This window comes from Eriocheir sinensis, chromosome 15 (assembly GCF_024679095.1).
Source record: "Eriocheir sinensis breed Jianghai 21 chromosome 15, ASM2467909v1, whole genome shotgun sequence".
NCBI lineage: Eukaryota > Metazoa > Arthropoda > Malacostraca > Decapoda > Varunidae > Eriocheir > Eriocheir sinensis.
The window spans coordinates 22,595,598-22,618,431 of NC_066523.1; the positions used below are offsets into that span (position 1 = coordinate 22,595,598).

The 22,834-nt window shown below is 48.6% G+C and overlaps 1 protein-coding gene across 4 annotated transcripts in view; it reads right to left on the reverse strand.

Annotated features, from left to right (window-relative positions):
* The window catches only part of LOC126999049 (folliculin-like), a 162,031-nt gene extending 149,953 nt beyond the window's left edge, over positions 1 to 12,078 (reverse strand). The window contains exon 1 of one of the 4 annotated variants that reach the window (XM_050861426.1): positions 11,789 to 12,078. The gene's annotated coding sequence lies outside the window, so the exon portion shown is untranslated. The remainder of the gene's footprint in view (positions 1 to 11,788) is intronic. The other 3 variants (XM_050861427.1, XM_050861425.1, XM_050861430.1) reach the window with 3 other exon arrangements.
* Positions 12,079 to 22,834: the final 10,756 nt, after the last annotated feature.

Genomic DNA, 22,834 nt, shown 5'->3' on the forward strand with positions numbered 1-22,834 from the left:
GCAGGGGAGAAGAACTGGTGGAGACGTTACAGAACGCCCAACCTCGAGGAAGCTGATTTAGCGAGAGAGGAGATGTGAAGTTTCCAGTTGAGATTTTGAGTAAAGGATAGACCGAGGATGTTTAGTGTTGAAGATGGTGATAGCTGAAAGTTGTTAAAGAATAGGGGATAGGTGTTTTGAAGATTGTGTCGAGTTGATAGGTGGAGAAATTGAGTTTTATCCCTGTGAATATTTGCTTAAATTCCTTTGTCTCTTGGCCTAGGTATGTGCCTACTTCACATTCCAAGGCATGTAATCCACTGACATCCTGTCATAGATCTTTAGCAGCTGTTTCAGATATGTAAGACCTTTGGCTTCCTGTGTCTATTAAACATCTTACTTTCCTACAGTTCCTTCTATCATCCAAGGCCACAAAGTCTTGCCACCCAGGCAGCCACTCCAGAAATTTCTCGAACGAGTGGCCGACTAACCGACCACTTGCGTATCTAGTATGCGCAGCTGACCTTTAGTATTACAGTAAACACTTGATATAACGGACCCACTTATAACGAATTTCGGATATAACAGACGAGGTCAGACGGTAAAAAATCCATGGGGACTGACCGAGAATAGTTTATGAACCAACCGCGCCCGGTAACTACAAAAGCATCTGCCAACTACCTCGCCCTCCTCCCTCTATCTGGTGCCCCATCCTTCAGTTACTGTAGTCTTTTTCAGCCCACCTGATGAAATATTTTCCTCCTTGTGGTTTCCATTCAAATGAAGAATGTATTTATACCACAAAAAAGTCATGTGCATCAATCCAGGATGTAAATGTAATGGAGAATAGCTAAGTGTTTGTGAGTGTCGGTACTGTCATAGTTTAAGGGGTCGAGGTGGGTTAAGCCCTGCAGCTAGGTAGGTTATGTTTAGTTATGTTTGGTTAGTTTAAATTTATTCAACATTCGGTGTAGGGCACGAAAATACGCAGCAAGAGACGTGACATGGCAGCCGATGTTGCGAGAAATACCTCCTTGAAAAAATAAATCGCTCTGCTGTCCACCTCGCATGCGCACTGGGGAAATACACGGCAGAAAAAAAAAATAATTTGCCTCGTTTTGTTCTAGTTTGTACACTTGTGATCCCTTATTTCTGTATCCTGTCCTATCGCTCCTGTACACCCTCTGGACCCACTGAAGAGGCGATGCTTCTGGCATTTTGCTTCAGCTCGGTGGGACGACCTAAGGATGTACTTTTCCGATTTCCCTTGGAATGATTACTGCTTCCAGGAGGGAAACCCCTCTGTGTGTGCCCAGCGCATCACTGAGGTGATTGTCTCTGGAATGGAGGTATACATTCCACGTACTTTCTCCACTCCTCATGCTAAAGAGCCTCGGTTTAATCACGCTTGTTCTCGTTCTGTCAAAGATAAAGAGGCAGCTCACAAAAGTTACCAGAGCCTTCGCACTCTTGCTAACCATGATCTTTACACATCTGCCCGGAATCGTGCCAAATCTATTCTCCAACTTACCAAAAACTCCTTCATTAATAGAAAATGCCAAAACCTTGCTTTTTCTAATTCTTCCCAGGACTTCTGGCATCTAGCCAAAAACATCTCCAACTTCACTTCTTCATCTTTCCCTCCTCTCCTTAGTCCTGACGGCAGCACCGCCGTCTCATCTATCTCTAAGGCTGAACTCTTCACTCAAATTTTCTCTAAAAACTCCACTCTGGACGATTCTGGGCATATTCCTCCTACTCATCCCCCTTCTGACTCCTTTATGCCTGTTATTAAGATTCTTAAGAATGATGTTTTCTATGCCCTATCTGGCCTCAATTCTCAGAAGGCTTATGGACCTGATGAAGTGTCTCCTATTGTCCTTAAAAACTGTGCTTCCGAGCTGACACCCTGCCTGGTCAAACTCTATCGCCTCTGCCTGTCAACATCTACCTTTCCTTTCTGCTGGAAGTATGCCTGCATACAGCCTGTGCCTAAGAAGGGTGACCGTTCCAATCCCTCAAACTACCGTCCTATAGCTTTACTTTCTTGTCTAAAGCTTTTGAATCAATCCTTAACTGGAAGATTCAAAAGCACCTTTCCACTTCTGACCTTCTATCTGATCGCCAGTGTGGGTTCCGAAAGGGGCATTCTACTGGTGATCTCCTTGCCTTCCTAAATGACTCTTGGTCATTCTCTCTTAGCCCTTTCGGTAACCTTTGCTATTGAGCTGGACATATCAAAAGCCTTTGATAGGGTTCGGCACAAATTTTTGCTTTCCAAACTACCCTCCTACGGTTTCTATCCTTTTCTCTGTACCATTATCTCCAGTTTCCTTTCTGACCGTTCTATTTCTGCTGTGGTAAACGGTCACTGTTCTTCCCCTAAACCTATTAACAGTGGTGTCCTGCAGGGCTCTGTCCTATCTCCCACTCTCTTTCTGTTGTTCATTAATGATCTTCTTTCCGAAACGAACTGTCCTATCCATTCTTACGCCAATGACTCAATCCACTCTGCATTACTCTACTTCTTTTAATAGAAGACCAACTGAACAGGAACTAAACGATTCCAGGATGGAGGCTACAAAACGGTTAGCCTCAGACCTTACTATTATTTCTGATTGGGGCAGGAAGAACCTGGTGTCCTTCAACGCCTCAAAAACACAGTTTCTCCACCTATCCACTCGACACTTAGCTATCACCTTCTTCGACACTAAACATCCTCGGTCTATCCTTAACTCAAAATCTCAACTGAAAACTTTACATCTTCTCTTACTAAATCAGCTTCCTCGAGGCTGGGCGCTCTGTACCGTCTCCACCAGTTCTTCTCCCCCGCACAGATGCTTTCCATTTATAGGGGCCTTGTCCGCCCTCGTATGGAGTATGCATCTCACGTGTGGGGGAGCTCCACTCACACAGCTTTTCTAGACAGAGCGGAGTCTGTGGCGCTTCGTCTCATCAGCTCTCCTCCTCTTACAGATAGTCTTCTACCTCTTAAATTTCGCCGCCATGCTGCCTCTCTTTCTATCTTCTATTGATATTTCCATGCTGACTGCTCTTCTGAACTTGCTAACTGCATACCACCATCCCTCCCATGGCCCCGCTGCACACGACTTTCTATTCATGCTCATCCCTATACTGTCCAAACCCCTTATGCAAGAGTTAACAAGCATCTTCATTCTTTCATCCCCTTCACTGGTAAACTCTGGAACAGCCTTCCTTCGTCTGTATTTCCTTCTGCCTATGACTTGACCTCTTTCAAGAAGAGTGTATCAAGACACCTCTTCATCTGAAATTGACCTCTCTTTTGGCTACTCTTTACTTTTATCTTTTATAGAAGCGGAGAGTAGCGGACTTTTTTTTTTTTTACTATTTTTATAGCCCTTGAGCCGTGTCCCCAGATGTTAAAAAAAAAGCAAGTTGAACATCTCTCTCTTATTGTTATTCACACAGGTATGAACGACGTCACCACGACCCGGTCTGAGAAACTCCTGGAGAAGTACCGTAGGCTCATCCAGCAGTATAAGTCTAAATCCCCTAACATTCTGATTTCAGGAGTTCTACCATGGACTTGGGCAGAGAGCGACTTTTTCAGTAAGGCCTTCAGCCTAAACAACCGCTTACAGACTCTTTGTAGGGAGCTTGACGTGGAGTTCTTCAACACTTGGGACAATTTCTATGGACAAAGTGAGCTCTTCCACAGGGACGGATTGCACATATCTCCCATCGGGGCAGCCAGATTCAGAAGGCTCCTCAACGACGCAGTAAGCTGTACGTGTCATCCGAGCAAAAAACAAGTCACAGCCACGTCCCTCCACCCCGCCCGTGTAAATAGACGCCGTGCATCGCAACAAACCCGTAACCATGATCCCGCAAGTACCAACACTTCTATTACCAAGCCTCTAGATAACTTAAAAATCCTTAGTTTCAATGCGCATAGCCTAAGAAACAAATTTGATGAACTGAGATGTCTTGCTCTAACAGAAAATTTTGACATAATTGCTATAACCGAAACATTTATCGACACCACAAATATTGATTTAAGTTCCAAATACAACATAGATGGCTACAGACTCTTCAACAAAGATCATGAAAACCGTAGAGGCAGTGGCATTGCCCTTTATGTCAAAAGCTATTTGCGAACCACTGACAAAACACCGGGAAACAGTAACGTTGAACATTTGTGCGTGCGAGTAAACATTGCAAAAGTCAATTTAAATATATCTGTCACCTACAGACCTCCCAGGCAATCATTCGATGACGATCTTGAAATGCACAGCGTCTTAAGGCAGTCACTTAATAACGACGACTCACTGATATTAGGAGACTTTAACCTCCCCCATATCAACTGGGCGACACTGTCAGGTACAGAAGGCGAGTCACATAGAATGATCGAATTTCTAGAAGAAAATTATCTAAACCAAATGGTTTCTGAGCCAACTCGACAAAATAATATACTCGACCTTGTTATAACGACCCAAGATAACCTAGTCAGTAATGTCACGGTAGGAGAACACCTCGGTTCTTGAAATCATAAATTAGTGCGCGTCGACATTAGAGCTCAATCATCAGTGACTGAAAATAAAGATGCCCAATTTCAAAAGAGCTAACTTCGTAGAAATCCGACAAAAACTAACAGAAATACAACTATCAGATGACGGCAATGTAGAGGAAGCCTGGTCCCCAACCTACTCACCTGACCCCTTATCAACACTCAGCTCTCTCGCCTTAACCTATCACCCTGTTGTCACCGGTCTCGTGCCGACCCCACCTGCCATGACAGCTGCTAGTACAGTCACTATCCTGCCTGACGTGACAGCTGCTGTTACAGTCGCCGTCCCACCTGCTGTGACAGCTGTTGCTACAGTCACTACGACACCTGTCACCGCAGCTGCCGTCACAGCGGCTGCTACAGTCGCAACTCTACCCACTGCCCCAACTGCCGGTACAGTGACAGTCACTACTCCAGCTGCCGCCACGGTTGCCACTACTGCCGTCACCACGTCATCATGACTATGATTCCTACACCTACCGCCGGGCCCCTCGCGGGCAAACCTGTGGCTCAGAGTCCGCCCGTCCTGCAAGCCGACGCCACCTACCAGCCATTCAGGCAATGGTGTCGCCGATGTCAAGATTTTTCAGTCATGATCGAAAAGCAACTGATCCAGCTACGGATGTCCGTTTCCCTGGAAGTCCAAAAGACTCTACAACACACTCTCTGGATCGCACCTAACACTCAGTTAGCGGTGGGAGAGGTCCTCGACGTGTTGCAGTCCCACTTCAAGAGTCAACGCAACGAGGCTCTATGCCGCCGTGAACTCCTGCTGTGTTGCAAGCAGGCAGCCGGCGAGTCTTTTTCTGACTTCTATGTCAGCCTGAAGAACCTTGCTGAAGAGGTCGACCTTTGCTCAGGCGATCCAGTGACTTGTGCAGAGACCCAACTGAAGATGGTTTTGCTCATGGGCATCAGAGAGGAGGAGCTAGTGCAACGCCTCATCTCTATGGACACGGACACCTCTCCGGGACGTGGTTACCTGCTGCCGCTCATATGAAGCTGCCTGGAACACAGCATCAGCCATCCAGTTGTCGCCAAGTCAGCTGTGCGCCGTCTCCGCCTACAAGAAGGGAAAACGACGCGACAAGGCCGCCTCCTCATTTCAGCAAGGGCCTTCAGGACAGCGAGAGAAGTCCCCAGCCGTTGAGTCGACCCAACCCTGCCAGTGTTACTCCCACCGGCACATGCTTGGTCGGTGCCCTGCCACCGACGGCACCTGCAACAACTGCGGCCGCAAGGGCCATTGGGCAAAAAATGCCAAGTGTCCTGCTAAGGAGGTCCAGTGCTGAGTATGCAAGAAGACTGGACATTACGACAAGTGCTGCCGAGCAAAGAAGATGGATCATGGCCAGCAGTTCACACTCTCCCGCACAGAAGTCGAGCTCCTGCCGCTGTGTGACTCACGGTCCAGCGTCTAACACCATAACTCCCAAGCCCGTGTGTATTTACCTGATGCACAGAGGATCTACCTCACACCTCCAGATGCTGCCAGACACTGGCACGGACGTCACCATTATCGGCCAGCGACACTTCGGCATGCTACAGATTCCCAGGAGCAATCTACAACCCCTGCCTCCCGTGCTCACATTGATGGCGGACGGTTCAGATATGGCACCTGTCCTGGGATGCTTCCAAGCTACTTTACAGCTCGGGCAGAGGTCTTGTGTCGCCCAGATTCAAGTACACGAAAGCATCCAGACCCCAGTCCTCTCTTATGGCCACTGCATAGAACTGGCCATCATCTCACTGGAGTTCCCTAAGCCAATTCTCAAGGTCAAGCATGTTACAGGTAACTCTTGATTTACGCGAGTTTGGTTTATGCGTTTTTGAAATAATGTGGGGTCCAAAATCCAAATAAATGTTTAATTTACACTTTTTTTCCACTTATGTGCGATATTTTATGGAGTGGCCACCATACGTCACACAACTGGACTCACACGGCGCTGCGGGCACACAGCTGAGCTCAGTTCTTCCCGCGCGCCACTTGAACAACAATACAGTACCCATGCTGCCATGCTACTCAACAATAGGGGTCGACAGGTACCGGTACCAGTACTGGTACTAACGGTACCAGCTATACGGTATGGTACCGGCACCAGACTGCTCGGTACCGGTACCAATACTAGCCAGTCACCGGTACCAATACTAGCCAGTCGCTCATGGTGTCCCTCGTTTCTTCCTCACACGAGTGAGGCTGAGACTGAGTGCCTGAGTGGATATCTCGGTGATATGGATATTCTCTCTCTCTCTCTCTCTCCACTAAATGAAGCAAACATTTATTTTTCGACAGAAACCTACCTCTTGTTTGATTTACATTGTTTTTGATGGACAAGGGAGTTCACATCATGGTGGAGCTCACGAAGCTTAACAATCAAGTTTCCTGCCCAGCTCATCCAGCACCAACGCCTTTCGCCGCCGTCCGCAGGGTTAACCCGTCAGCTCGTTACTTCATAACAGCGGACGCCCTGTGTTCAGGCACCTCACGACGTTCATTACCCCGTTTGGCCAATTTAAGCACTGCAGAGGACCCATGGGCTTTGCGGCTACCGGTGACGCCTACTGCCTCCGCGGTGACATGGCACTCCAGGGGATGGAGAATTGCGTCAAAGTGGTTGACGATATCCTTCTCTTCTATGACGATCTCCCTACACACATGCAAAGGATTCGTCAGATGATGATCAGATGCCCCAAGCACGGAATCACCCTCAACAAGGACAAGTTCGCAGCCGCTGAGCCTATGGTCCGATTCTGTGGCTACGACCCCTCCGCTACGGACATCTCTGCAGGCGAAGACCGAGTCAGTGCCATCCGGGACTTCCCGACACCCGCTAACCTAACTGACCTCCGTTCTTTCATGGGCCTGGCCAACTAGTTGTCAAAGTTCACCCCGGACATAGCAGCCACAGCCCAGCCTCTTCGTCCCCGTATGAGCCTGAAACAGACGTTTACATGGACTGCGGACCACGATGAAGCCTTTAACCGCGTCAAGACAGCGCTTCTCCAGCCCCCGAGTTTACTGCTAGGAGTAGCGACTTTACTGCTAGGAATCGCCGAAAATGTAAGTCCTCATGGGGTACTTTTAACGACTTAAAAGCTAACTTTTCGGATGTCCCATTCAATATAATAACGATAATAACAGCTGACTGATGGTCCCCGCGCACTAATTATCGTGTCTGACATGTTGTGCCAATAAAAATACGAACAAACAGCTGTTCCAGGGGGGAGGTGTCCCTTCAAAACAAGCAATGTAGTATTGAAGGCGATTATAGTAGGCTACCTATTAAGTAATGCACACTTTCTGTCATTATTTCCTATATAGCTCATTCACATAGGCATACTAAATATAATCATATAAAAAATATCTTCTACAGTGACTTCATACAGGTAGGAATCATTGTATAAAGGAATAAGTTTCGTATCTGTGGCTTGGAGGGACGGGTGCGTCGTCTGCCGCGCTCACCGTCACCCACTGTTCTGCGAGCGTACACACCCGTCCCTCCAAGCCAAGGATACAAAACTTATTCCTTAATACAATGATTCCTACCTGTATGAAGTCACTGTAGAAGATATTTTTTATGTGATTATATTTAGTATGCCTATGTGAAGTATGCATTACTTATTAGGTAGCCTACTATAATCGCCTTCAATGCTACACTGATTGTTTTGAAGGGCGGCCCATTATCTCTTGAAAACTAGCATAATTATTATTGTACTTTGTTTCTTAGGTGATGTCATTGACTGTTAACCCTCTCGCGCACGATGACGCGTTTCGCGTCATCAAAGGGTAAAAGGTCCTGGCGCACGATGACTCGAAACGCGTCATCAAAGTTAAAAAAATTGATTAAAAATTAAATTTTCAGTGAAAGTGCGTCAAATTTGGTAGTGTCATTTGTTGGGTTAAGTTTCTTAATGGTAACATATGGCAATCTTTCTAAGGAGCATAGATGAGGAGCTTTGAGTGATTTTTTGTTGTTAGCCTACTCTGTCGGGAGAGGAAAAAAATACAATTTTCTCGGCGTAACTCAGGAACTAATAGGCGTATGAGGATTTTGAGGATACCATAAAAATCCTCACTAAATTCTGCTTCAAAACAAATATTCGGCTAAAAAAGTTGGCCTACAAAATTTCGAGCTAGCGAGTGGGGAAGAGTTGGTACTTCGGATTTACTGTCTACAATGCTCTATACGGAGAATTGAAACAAGTTTGTATTGTTTATATATAAATTTTCCTCTATTTTTATATGTGCATGTTCTAGTACAAGTCTTTATGAAGCCATTGATACCAAATTTATTGGTGTATGATATATCTGTGAGGGTAAAATACGTCCGGGAATGTAGAGTATCACGGCGGCAAAAAAAGGCCGGTCGGGCCTGAGAAATGCATGATGAGTGGAACAGAAACTTATTGGAAACTTACGGTGCGCGAGAGGGTTAAAGTAGAGTGCCGCCATTCAGTTACAAATTTTTTTTAATCAAGAAACTAGTTAGATTATCTCCATCGCATATATTTGGTACGTGTCTTTGATACAATGCATGACATCATGAACAGACAATCAGGTGAAGGGGGGGCAGAGCTTAGCCAGAATGGGGGAGGGGCTTCTCGGTGCAAATAATTATTATTGGCCAAGTTAATTTGGACAGACTAAAGCAGTAAAGTTAAAAGCTACTGCAAGAAGGAAAACAGCTTCTAGAAGCACTTCTAAAAGTACTGCAAGGAGTCTTTATCAATACCGCCCCAGATCTGCTGAAGCTAAAAGCGGAACATTTTCACACACACACACACACACACACACACATGACGGAGAGTGCACCTCATGCCAGTGATGCATATCTAATAGTAATGTGAGAAGAGTTGGAGGCACAACCTCTCATGCGAACTCCGTACCTGTATCAATGTAAAGATAGCTACGCATGGCTATCTTTACCTTGACCTGTATCGTACAAGTACGACGTGTAAAGTTTCCAGTTAGTAAAATATTAAAGACCGAAAAGATGTAGTTAATGAAAAAAAGTGGGACATTTCAATACTTAATAAATAATAGCGGGACAGGTAAATTTTAGGAATAGCGGCTCCTAGCGGGTGCGCGTTTAGGGCACGGTGTGGTGGTAATTACAACATTTCTAGCACGTACAATGGGGTTTTGACAAGCGGACAGGCGTGTTTATGTCACAAGGGGTGTATTTTTCTGCGCGGGCTCTTCCCTTTCCTCATCCTGGAGCTCGCAGTCTCATCACCCATTGACTTGGAAGAAATCGTGAGGCCAAAATAGGTTAAGATTCGTTTTACTACCGTGCCAATATCTATTTACCTACCTAATGAAACATCAGTAGCTCTTCATATATCTTTTCTACAAACCTTCAACAGTCATGGAAACCCTTTCAAAATCCATTTCAAGGACTTTTTTTTTTACTCTTGAAAATAGGGGATAACGTTTACGAAAGCGCGTCGCCTCCTCTGGCAGCGGCCGCAGGGACATTGCGAGAAATACCTCCTCGCAGAAATAGGTCCCATATACATGTGGGGGGGTTAGAAGGGGGGGTCGAGGGGGTCATAAAGTTCAGCTGTAGTAGTTTAAATATGCTCTCCCACCCTAAACCCTCTGCGAGCTATTTTGTGGCTGCGGCGGCGGTACCGTCGCCGCTGGTCGCCACGGCCGCCGCCAGAGGAGGCGACATGCTTTCGTAAACATTATCCCCTATTTTTAAGAGTAAAAAAAAAAAAAAAAAAAAAAAAAAAAAAAGTAAAGATTCGTTTTAGGTCCGTGCCAGTATCTCATAAACTACTTTATGAAACATCAGTATCTCTTTATATATCTTTTCTACAAACCTTCAACAGTCATGTAAACACTTTGAAAATCCAATTCAAGGGCTTCTTTTTTACTCTTGAAAATAGAGGATAATGTTTACGAAAGCGCGTCGCCTTCTCTGGCGGCAGCCGCGGCGACTCTGCAGCCGCCGCAGCCGTAAAATGTCTCGCAGAGGGTTTACCAACCGAACTTTACGACCTACTAACGGGGGGGCTGCGCCCCCCTGGACCCCCCCCGCCCCCCCTGGACCCTCCCCCATGTATATTTGACTTATTTCAGCGAGGAGGTATTTCTTGCAACACCAGCTGCAGTGTCGCCGCAGCCATCGCCAGAGCAGGCGACGCGCTTTCGTAAACATTATTCCCTATTTTCGGGAGTAAAAAAAGTCCTTGAATTGGATTTTCAAAGCATTTCCATGACTGTTGAAGGTTTGTAGAAAAGATATAGGTAGAGATACTGATGTTTCATAAGGTAGGTAATGAGATACTGGCACGGACCTAAAACGAATCTTAACCCAAAAAAGTCCTTGAAATGGATTTTGAAAGCGTTTCCATGACTGTTGAAGGTTTGTTGAAAATATATATGAGGAGATAGTGATGTTTCATAAAGTAGATAATGAGATACTGGCACGGTACTAAAACGAATCTTTAACGAAAAATACGGTAAAGATTCGTATTAGGTCCGTGCTAGTATCTCATAATCTACTTTATGAAACATCAGTATCTCTTCATATATCTTTTCTACAAACCTTCAACAGTCATGGAAACGCTTTGAAAATCCAATTCAAGGACTTTTTTTTTACTCTTGAAAATAGGGGATAATGTTTAAGGAAGCGTGTCGCCTCCTCTGGCGGCAGCCGCGACGACGCTGCAGCCGCCGCAGCCGTAAAATAGCTCGCAGAGGGTTTAGGGTCGGGGAGCATATTTAAACTACTCCAACCGAACTTTACGACCTACTAACAGGGGGCTGCGCCCCCCTCGACCCCCCCCCCCCTCCCACATGTATACATGTGACTTATTTCAGCAAGGAGGTATTTCTCGCAACACCGGCTGCACCGTCGCTAGAGGAGGCGACGCGCTTTCGTAAACATTATCCCCTATTTTCAAGAGTATAAAAAAGTCCTTGAATTGGATTTTCAAAGCGTTTCCATGACTGTTGAAGGTTTGTAGAAAAGATATATGAAGAGTTACTGATGTTTCATAAGGTAGGTAATGAGATACTGGCACGGGCCTAAAACGAATCTTAACCAAAAATACACCCCTTGTGACATAAACACGGCTGTCCGCTTGTCAAAACCCCGTCGTACGTGCTAGAAATGTTGTAATTACCACCACACCGTGCCCTAAACGCGCACCCGCTAGAAACCGCTATTCCTAAGATTTACCGCGGGACGTTTTAGGGACACTTAAAAAAAGCGAGACTGTCCCGACTAAAAGCGTGATTCTGGTCACCTTATTTATGGGTCTGGTTAGGCTGTGGGACCACGGCCTCCAGAGCCCCGTCAGTGGTAGATGCTATCAGTTGTTTTAAGATTGTCGTTCCGTCACCAAGGTGGGGATTAAATCCTGTCGAGTTGCCCAGACTTCTGCAGGAAGGCAGTCTTCTTCTTCTTCTTCTTCGTGGGTGTTTTATGGGGCCTAGTTCTTCAGTGTTTGAGGGCGGGGGCTAGCCGCTGGGGCGGGGCAGCGGCTGCAGTCAGCTGGTGTTGTTTTGGTGCTGCTGCCCATAGTACGATAATCATCATCTGAAGGAGTCGACAGCACAGAGTTATATACATAGAGGGTTCCCAGAGCCTGGATTTTGAAGCAACTGGCGGCCAAGTGACGGATGGCGAGACAGAGAATTTTAATATCACATAGTTATGTCTGCTACTGCTATTATCAAGTTACCAGCGCCTCGGCGATCCTGTCAGAGAGACTTGTTTTCTTGTCCATTTTTTTTACCCCGATTATAAAATTGTAACATTGGTACATGTCATATACCATCTGAATCGGAAAAATGTGCTGAATTTAAAACTGTAAACGAAAATTTAATGCAATAAAAAGTATATGAGTGACAAGGAGTTGAATCCAAAAAGGTGAACAAAAATGTTAATTTATACACTACCATAATTTTTTCTCATTGTTTTATTGTTGGTGTGGTGTTTTAATTGTGTTCAGGGATTCCGGGATAAGATACGCAGCGCTCTGGTCTTGGGGTTTATTGTGGTTATACTAATATGTGCAATTGTGCACAGACACGGGAGAGAGTACAGCAGGAGCGAGGTTTGTACGGCGTCATGTCTGGAGGTTAACTGGCTGTCCTGACCATCCGGCCTTGGTGTGTCGGTCAGGTGAGGTCACGCTGTCGTGCCCGGAAATTCGGGACGCTGAATGACGTTAAAAGAAAATTCAACTAATGGAGGTATCTGGGGAAAAACAAGGGGGACTCCCTGGGGGTAGTTTTCCTGCCACCACCCAGAGATCTACCGATAAACTATGTCACCGGTAGCTCACTGGGAACCTTAAATTATATGTATATAAACGACTAAGGACTTATTTAGGGGTTAAAGTGACCCAGAGCGAGACTCTGATCCCTTGGGCAGGGGGTAACGTGGGGAGCGGGGAAGCTCGGGGCGGTAAAAAGGTACCTTAACTACACAGCCGTCCGGACAAAACTCATGACGGGGAGAACGGAAAAGAGATAAGAAAGAAGGCCTATAAATATGAGTTGGTACATTTATTCAAGTGATACTTAGTTTAGGAGGTATTCGATCATAGTCATAACTGATGACACGGTTTACAGTTAACAGCTAAGTGAAGACACGATTTCCCCGAAACTGACAGAAGTGGGCGAATGATTGATTGATAGTTTATTGTTGCAGGTAAACAACAAGGGAGAAGGGAGGAACATGCCATCCCAACCCCCAGGCAGGACAGAGTGTGATTATACAACGATTAATACATGTGTAGGTAGCACCATGAAACTAAAAAGATACAATGGTAGGAAGGAAAGCACAACAAGGGAGGGGGCAGTACTGTAGTGCGGCGACGGCCTGATGAACGAGCCTCCCATAACCCAATTAGCCAGTGGGGTACTTCTTTGGCCGACTCGGTAAGGAGTGGCTCTCCCGTCACGCTGGTCGCGGGTTCAATCCCAGGCAGCCGGGGAATACCCTCACTCTTGATTAATTTCTCGTGTTATTTCGATACACGCAGAGGCCGTGTTGAGAAATAGGAAGGATTTGGAAGATAAAAGCTCGGCGGGGCATTACAGTGGTGGCAGCGGTGGGATCCTCTCCTGCAGTTCTGTTGAGCTTCCCCGAAGGGGTAACAGGTAGGATGGCCCATGCTCCGAGGTTGATAGAAAATGGGAATGTTGGAGGTATGTCTAAAAAGGACATTGTGGAGTTATGTCTCAAAGGGACATTGTCAACACACAGAAATTAATCTACATAGGGGGGAAAGCCGTGTAGTGCGGCGACGGCCTGATGAACGAGCCTCCCATAACCCACTTAGCCAGTGGGGTACCTCTTTGGCCGACTCGGTAAGGAGTGGCTCTCCCGTCACGCTGGTCGCGGGTTCAATCCCAGGCAGCCGGGGAATACCCTCACTCTTGATTAATTTCTCGTGTTATTTCGATACACGCAGAGGACGTGTTGAGAAATAGGAAGGATGGAAAATAAGCTCGTCGGGGCATTACAGTACCTCCCCCTGGACAATAAGACAATAAAATGTGGGGACAGAGAACATTGCCCAAGCACTAGATGGGAATGAATACAGAGATAGAGTAAATACTAGTCCTTAAAGTAAAATACTGCAGAGATCACAGCCTTGTATAGCACGGCAGTAGTTCAGGCTGCCACACACGGCATCACCACCTTGGTGCAAACTGAGGGTGTTCTTTGAGGATAGCAGGGAGGACATCATGGTTCAGGAGCCAACAAATTGTCTGGGGCAGGTCAAGGCAGTCCCGTGGCTTAAACTTAGCAATGAGAGGGCATTCCATGACATAGTGATGCAGTGTGTGGCCCCTCAGCCTGGCACAGAGCGTGCAGCAGACACCAGGGGAGTTACTAACCTCCCAGTAGTACCTATAGCCTAGCCTAAGGCGCATTGCTACCACATCCTGAGGGGCACTGTGTCGCCCATAGGGGTAAACACAGCGCTGGGAGACACTAACATAGTGGAGGCTGCTGGCGCTGCCAGTGTCACAGCAGTGTCTGAGTTGGGTAGCAATGCTATCATGTGAATAATGCCTAAGTCTATTCTTAACATAGCTAACTGTATAGCCAGTGCCAGGGTCCACTGTGTCATCCTGAAGGGCACGTCGAGCAAGGCAGTCTGCCTTCTCATTGAGCTGGATGCCCACATGAGAGGGCACCCAGGTGAAGTGGACCGTGGCACCTGCGGCCTCAAGGGCACGGACGGCAGTCAGGCACTTAGTTACAAGATCACAGTCGGTAGGGGAGGAGGACACAAGTTCATGCAATGCAGCCTGGCTATCGACAAACAAGTAGACATTTTCATGCAAAGCTGCTACAGTGTGGAGAGCCTCAAGGATGGCATACAGCTCAGCCCGGGTCGAGGACAGGTACCCCGGCAGCCGCCTGGTAACCTCAATGTCAGTGTACTGGGTGGGGGAAGCGTAATCCCGGATAAACACACCACAGCCCGACCTGCTGCCATCTACGGAGCCATCACAGTACACATGGACAGCCCGAACACGGGGGTACTTGGACAGTTTGACCATGAAGTGATCCTGGAGGACATGGGGAAGCCAATCACGTTTAGGGAAAGGTAGTTGTTCAACGTCTACACTGACACGATAGGGAGGCCAGGCAGGTTGGGCCGGGGAGTAAACTAGGCCTAAGCACGCTTCTAACACACCCGTCTCTGCTAACATGAGATAAATTTTCCTAAGGTAGGAGGTAACAGGAGCCCTGGAGTCACGGTGCAGAGTTACCAGTGCCTGGTGAAGGGGCACTGCACCAGCATGAAGCAGGCGGCTGACGGTGCGACAAGTAATTTCCCAGATTCTGTCCACAACACGAGGCAGATTCAGTTCTGCCCTCATGACCTCAAGTTTTGCAGTTCTGGGGCACCCCAGAATGAGGCGCATGGCCTCATTTTGAATAAGTTCCAAGGGGTGAAGTTGTGCCGCACTAAACTGTACCAAAACAGGGGCAGCATAATCAATGAGGGACCTGACGACAGAAAGGTAAAACATCCTGAGGACAGGGATGCCGACTCCAAGGCCCCTGTTAGCCAAAACCTTAAGAGGAGCTAACCTAGGAAGGCAGATGTCCTGAACATGAGTGACGCTCTGCACAGATTTCTGGAAGCTGACAGGGGCGCCTAAGTACTTGTATGTAGGAACTCTAGCTAAAGGAGTGCCATTAACACTGGGCAGGTGAGAAACTCTCCTCCCACTGGCTTGAAATTTCGTCTTAGTTTCATTGATGACAAGGCCCATTTGTTCACACAGCGCTGACAGCTGCTGCAAAGCTAAACTGAGAAGAGAAGGACTGCTGCATTGCACAAGGATGTCATCTGCATAGATAATGACCTGAGTATTGCCCGGAAAGGGCCACCGAGCAATTTTGTCCATTAAAATGTTGAAAAGCATGGGGCTGAGGACACCCCCTTGCGGTGTGCCCAGCTCGAACACTTCCTCCGTGGAGGTAGCACCCTGGAAGACCACTTGCGCCCTCCTACCATACAAATAGTCCCTGATCCAGCTTAAGAGTCTTCCACGGACACCCTTCAGAGTGAGTTCCTCCATTATGACATCCTTGTTGGCCCTATCAAAGGCCCCTTTTAAGTCCACAAAAGCGCGACAATTCACGTCTGGATTACTAAGGCACTTAAGAAAACAGTCACTTGTGGAACGGCCCTTCATAAACCCATGTAAGTTTGGGGAGAGCCGGTCCCCCAGCTTATAGAGAAGTCTGTTCAAGATCACCCGCTCTAACAGTTTACACACACAGCTCGTCAGGGAGATAGGGCGAAAGGTGCCATCACCCTTGGGGATGGGAACGATCAATGCAGCTTTCCACGGAGGGGGGAGGCAACCTGCGGCAAACGACATGTTGAACAGGTCAAGCAGGGGGTTGTCACCTTGCACAACGAGTAAGGCATTAAGAATGTCGTAAGTCAACCTGTCGTGGCCCGGGGCTGTCGACTTGCCATGTTTGACAGCAAGGAGTTCATCGTGGGTAATGGGGACACATGTGTCATCCAGAAGTGTGACGTGGTGCTGAACGAGGGCCATCCGCCGCTCCCTGTGGCGGGCAAGTTCGGCCTGCTGTTGTGCAGGGAGACCACCAAGGGAGGAGGCCCTCTGCCACTGGCGCATCAGGTCCTGGGCCCGGCCCGCAGGGTCAGGGTCACTCACCAGCCGTTTGGTCCTCCCTCTCACCCTGTTGACATGGTGCCAAACCTCCCGCAGGGAGCGGGTCTTGCGCACGCTGGCAAGGAAGGCGACCCAGTGTCGTGAGCGGGCCTCTTGTCTGAGTTCAGTGAGGTGGTGCGCCACAGCGACCACGGCATCGCGGGCAGCCCGATCGGCGGGGTCCTGCTGCCAGCGCCGCTGGTACGAGGCAAGGGTCCGCTGACAGTTGGAGACAGCCGGGTCCGAGGCGTAGGTCTGCAGGCGGCGCTTGGCGGGCCTTGGATCGAGGGGCCCTGCCAGCTGCAACAAAACTCTCGACGGTGTCCAGCAGGCCGTGGTATAGCGAGGCGGCGTCGGTAAAGGATCCCTTCACAGTATGGTACCACGCCCCGACTTCGGCAACGAGGCACGGCATCCGGGCAGCAGGGACAGCCAACCGCTTCCGGGACACAGCAGGGGCAGGCTGGATCGGGATGGTCGTCTCCAGTGCAAAGTGGTCACTCAGCAAACACCTGGAAATAAGGGTCTGGGCAGTAAAAGCTGGCATGTTAAAAAGAGTGACATAGTCTAACCTGGCCCCCTGAACATGTGTGGGCACATTATCCCCCGTGAGGACAGCCGTCTCGGAGGCATCAAGGAAGGCCTTCCAGCGGACACCATTGACATTATTGGTGCGGTGGCTACCAAGAGCTCGGTGGCGAGAGTTAAGATCCCCCACAAGAACAGTCGGCTCCTCATGAACATAATCAGGAAAGTTAGCAAGATTTAAAGCCCCCGCATGAACATACGTGTTAACAAAAAATAGGGTTTCACCCATATGGAGTAAAGAAACAGTGATATATTCAATGCCCTCATTAATACCCATGTCCTCAAAAACTGTCGCCGTCCCCTGTCTGACATACGTAGCCATCCCCCGGGTACTGCCTGCTGCGCCATCTAAGACATATAAATCATACCCCCTCAGGTCCGACACCCATGGCCCAACCTCCTGAAGAGCAACAATATCTGGCCTATGAGTGATGACATAGGAGTGAAGGTCAGTGAAGCGGGCATGTAGCCCGTTGACATTCCAAGTTAAGAGGCGGACACACTCATTGGTCAGGAGGGGGTGGTTGCCGGTCAAGGAGTGGGGTGATCCGATGATGGAGCTCAGCCACCTGCTGAGTCAGGGAAGCAAACTGCGCCAGCAGCACCTGGAGTGTGGCCTCCCACTGCAGTGGAGGATCAGCAGGTGAAGGTGAAGGACCCGTCTGGCCATGGCGAGGTTCGGCCGTTCCCTCGGCAGCTGCAGTCACCACAGCCGGTGGGGTTGCAGGGGTATTCTGCATCTGGCCCGCAGGGGGAACCACACTGTCCCCACTATCGGCGTCCATGGCCTCACCAGCAAACGGCAGGGCAGGGCACGTGGCCGGGGCCGAAGATGGAGCAGGGGCCGGGATGGAGGAGAGCTCACGCGCAGGCGGGGGCGTGGAGACTCGCTGCTCCAAGGCCGCCACCCTGGAGATCGTTGCAGCCAGCGTCTCCTGCAGCTGGGTGACTGCAGCGAGGATCTGATGGAGGACAGGGGTCGACCCATCGACAGCGGGGGGACTGGCAGCCGGCACAGGGGGGACGGTAGGCTGTGGCTGGGGTGCCGGAGCAGGAGCCTGGCGAGGCACAGGGGTGGCAGTGGGTGAGGCTGGGGCAGCAGGGGCGGACGAGCCCGGCAGGGGTGGAAACTCGGAGGTTGAGGGAGCCCCCCGGGCCCAGGCCGAGGACTGAGGGAGAGGAGCAGGGCGGAACACAACCCTAGGGCGGCCTTGCTGAGGGTGGTGGTCAGGCGCCGCGACCCGAGATGGTTTAGGCTTCATCGGGCAGGAGTGGTAGTGGGCGTTATGCTCACCACCATAGTTGCAGCACTTACGGGGGACGGGTGTGCCCGCCTGGATCTTTTGGAGGCACAGAGCTGATTTGTGCGTGCCCGCACAATACCGGCACCGAGGGGCCGATCTGCAGCGCCACTGGCCCCACTGGCAACAGTTGCGACAGATGTCGGGCTTCGCCGTGTAGGGCTCCACAGCCTTACGACCCACCCCGAGGAGGTGCACCTCTGACGGGACGTGGCCAACCACCGCTCCAAGAAGCTGCGGACGAGGGGCCGTGCCCGCATACCTGCGCTTTATCCACAGAAAGTTGTCTGGGGTCTCAATGAGGTTGGCATTCATGTAGAGCGGCACATTGTGGATGGTGACAGTGTGCTGCCGCTCTGCTGCATTTTCGACCAAAACTACGTCGAGGAACCCCTCAGTGAGGAGCCGCTTGTAGAAGGCGACGTCGTCCCTGACCGTGAGATAAGGTCGGAGCCTACCCTCCTTGAAGAGCGGCTCCAACTCACCGTGCTGCTTCAGTAGAGAAGCAAACCACGCGTATTGCTGGGCTGGTGTCAGCCCGGCCTCGGCGGGGAAGTCTAGGCGCGGGACAACAGAGGCCGCGGCTGGGTGCGTGTCCTCCAGGGGCACCTCACCGTCGACCAGGACAGTCTCAGAGCTACCAGACTGCACACCCTCCATGGGTGCGGTGGCAGCTTTAACAGGAGAGGCAGCCAGGATTATCCGGCTTGAGCCGCTTGCTAGCGCTGGCCACGTGGTCCTCCGAACAAAGGCGAGGGTCAAATTCGGCAGAGTCGTCCATCTCTTCAGTCTCTTCAGACCACAGGCGCCGTTCCTCAGGGGCAGGACACTGCCCGGAAGCCGCCGAGTAGGAATGTTCGTCAGCCATGTCCTCTAGACACCGTTTATTTCGTGGAAGGCAGGGCATCCACGGCAGTGGCGCCTGCAGAAAAATTTCATAGGGGTGGCCATGGGGGGGCCACTTAAAATCTTGGGGTGGCACACCAGAATTAAAAAGTCATAATTTCAGGAATTTTATTTTACTAGTACTATTATTACAACTTTATTCTCCTGTTGCGGATCCTCAGTGCTGCAGTTGCATTATCAGAACAACATTATTCGCCGGTTGCTGTGTTTTTTGGCAAACGCATCCACAAACTCATCAAGATTTATGGCCTTAGCCCTTTTTGATTCCACACTGAGCACCCCCAAATTGCTTAAACGCTCATCAGTCATGGTACTTCTCAAGGCTGTTTTGATTAACTTAAGCACAGAAAAGCTGCGTTCACAGGATGAGGTGCTCACAGGTAATGCAAGTGCAATTTTGCACAGTTTAAACATTTCATGGAATACCTCCCTATATGGCTCCAGAAAGGCAGTGAGCTCCATTAAACTCTTTGGTGTTTCCTCACTACTAGCTCGCTTCCTCTCAAGAATGCGCTTGAGCTGGGGGATTTCGTATTGTAGATCCTCAGTGCTGCAGTTATATTGTGAGGCAAATGGAAACACTACATCTTTCTCACAAAATGTGGGACTGCTTGGATTCATGGCCTGTATCCCTTTCATTATGATACAGTTTTCTTTGGAAAATCTTCTCCTCACCTCAGAGAGAAGCACATCAATAACTGGAATAAATGAACCTGTCCGAAATGACTCCTTGTCTGTGTTAACTTGTCTTTGAACTATTGGACTGAATGTGTAATGCCCTTCAAGCCTAGAGCTTGGTCTGACCTGACGGCCTGGAGGATGTGTCACACTGATGTTGCATTGTTCAGTAAGAGTCAGAGTATTGTCCCAGATGTCATTAAAGAGAGAGCCCTCTCTGTAACTCTCTAATGTGTCAACAAGAGAGTCAACAAGTGTGACAGCTGTGCCCAAATCCAGTTGCGGGGACTGCAAAATATCTGACAGATATTTTATCTCAGCAAGAACACTGGTAAATGTTACAAGGAGGGCAACAAACTTGAGATCTATTTGGGCTATACTATAAAAAAGCCTTTCTGGTCTCTCCGGCGCGGCTGAGGAACTCCTCCAGCGTTGCCGCTCAGGTGCCCACCACGGTGATGGCCAAGTGTTTCTCGCTTTGTTAAGCATCAATGAAGTATGTCGTAAATACTAAATGCAACAACAAAGCTGTATACGTTTGTAATCGTCAAGGTGTTTGTTCTAAAAGCAAATGACCATTATGTTTTTTTATTGGATGTGACACCTCAGCTCTGCGACGCTGCCGGCCCACGCAGCACATGGGTCACCTGGCTGGCGGGTCAAGGAGGGGGAAGAAGGGAGGAGACGAGGGGATTATCCCATTGTGAAGGACAGGCCGAACTGTCAGGGAAAGAAGGAGGAGAAAGGTGGAAAGAGAAGGAAGGAGATGGGAAAGAAAACAAGAATAGAAACAGAGAGGAAAAAAGAGGAATGTGATAAAGGGAAGATACAAGTTAACAAAAAAAAAAAAACAGTAAAAAACAAAGGAAAAAACAAAGAATTGACGAAAATGGGGAGGAAGAAAGGAAGAGAATAGAAGAAAAAAGAAACGAAAGAAAAGAGGATAAAAATGAGGAATAAATTTAATGAGAAAGAAGAAATAAGAAGATAAAGAAAGAAAGAAAAAGAAAGAAAGAAAGACACATGAAAGAGACAAAACAAATCAAATAAAAAGCAAAGGACAGAAGATAATCATTAAGGGAAAAAAAAAGAAAAAATAGATTAAATAAGAAAAAACACAAAATAAAAAAATTAAGTGTGTGTGTGTGTGTGTGTGTGTGTGTGTGTCCTTGTCCATTAACATTCCAATTGACAAAATACATAAAGTGCAGATAGGGCAACATTCTCTCTCTCTCTCTCTCTCTCTCTCTCTCTCTCTCTCTCTCTCTCTCTCTCTCTTTTGTGCGGGGGGTGACCACACCCCACTTGGAGTCCTCTTCGCACCTGGTGCCTGCCACACCTTTTTAATCCTATTGAGAGAGAGAGAGAGAGAGAGAGAGAGAGAGAGGAGGGGGGGAGGGCGGAGCTCTAGAGCAATTAGGGCGAGGGAAAGCTCTCTAGGGATCGTCAAGCTATTTTTAGGACAGCTATGGGTGGACGAAACGTAGAAGTGGCAACGCTCAGACGGGCTCCACCTCAGGTCGGACCACAGCCTCCCAGACCACAAAGGCTTTGGGAGAGTATAATAAACCTCTTGCCTCTGTAGCTCTGTCACCATTTTGGGGATTTAGACTTTTTCTTTCAAGCTTTCAAAGGTTAGGGTTAATTTTTAAAGATCTTGAATTTTTTTTCAAGCGCTGGCAACACTGTAAAATAAAACTGGCAATAGATATTTGTGACTGGCCAGTGGGGTGGCCAGTGGGGTGGCCAGCAGATTTGCAGGGGTGGCCGCGGCCACCCCAGGCCACCCCCTGGTGGCGCCACTGATCCACGGACGGAGCACAGGACAACGCACGTCTACACAGCACGGCCGTGTAGACGAGACTGGGTGTCGGCGAATGGACACACGACTGAGTTCGAGTTTCTCCTCTCACAATGGTAGTCAGAACATGGCTGAGAATTCTCTACGAAAAACATTACCCCTGCGCGGGTGTACATCTATTGCAAAACCAGGTAGGCTACATAAGATATAGGAAAACTCAGGGAGGGGAAAACTTTACACTTCCGAGGAAGCCCGTACACGGCGAGAACAATTTCCGTCGAAAACGACAAACATACGGCCCCCTATTTTACTAACACTTCTTACCCTAGAGATAAACCACAGATTAATGGCCTATATGCCTATATACTTACAAAGTACTTTCCGTAATAGGGGCATAAGAAAGAAATTTTTTGGGGCTCGACTCCCCGTTCCTACTTCCCCGCCAGGCTCCAAGAACGCTGACGGTGGTTTCCTTCCTACAACCCTTATCACGGAAAGAAGAGGAGTATTGAGATTAACAACTAAAAGGACACATTGGGAAAGAATCCTCGGGATTCGTGTAAGTGTGTGTGTTGTGTGTGTGTGGGTGTGAATGGTTGTGTGTGTGGCAGAGAGTTGACCGCCAGACCTGCGAGCAAGTAGTGGGTTGAGCGGGCGAATGATCGAGAGCCTATTTCATTTACTGGGATCAGAAATGCATTTACAGGGTAATTAAGACACACATTGGCTAAAGGGGAGACGATAATTAACACTGGGGGGTACGTAGGGGGAAAAAAAAGGGGGGGGGGGAGGGGGACGGAAAGCGGGAGAGTCACGTACGTAGTACGTACATACCTGCGAGCAAGTAGTGG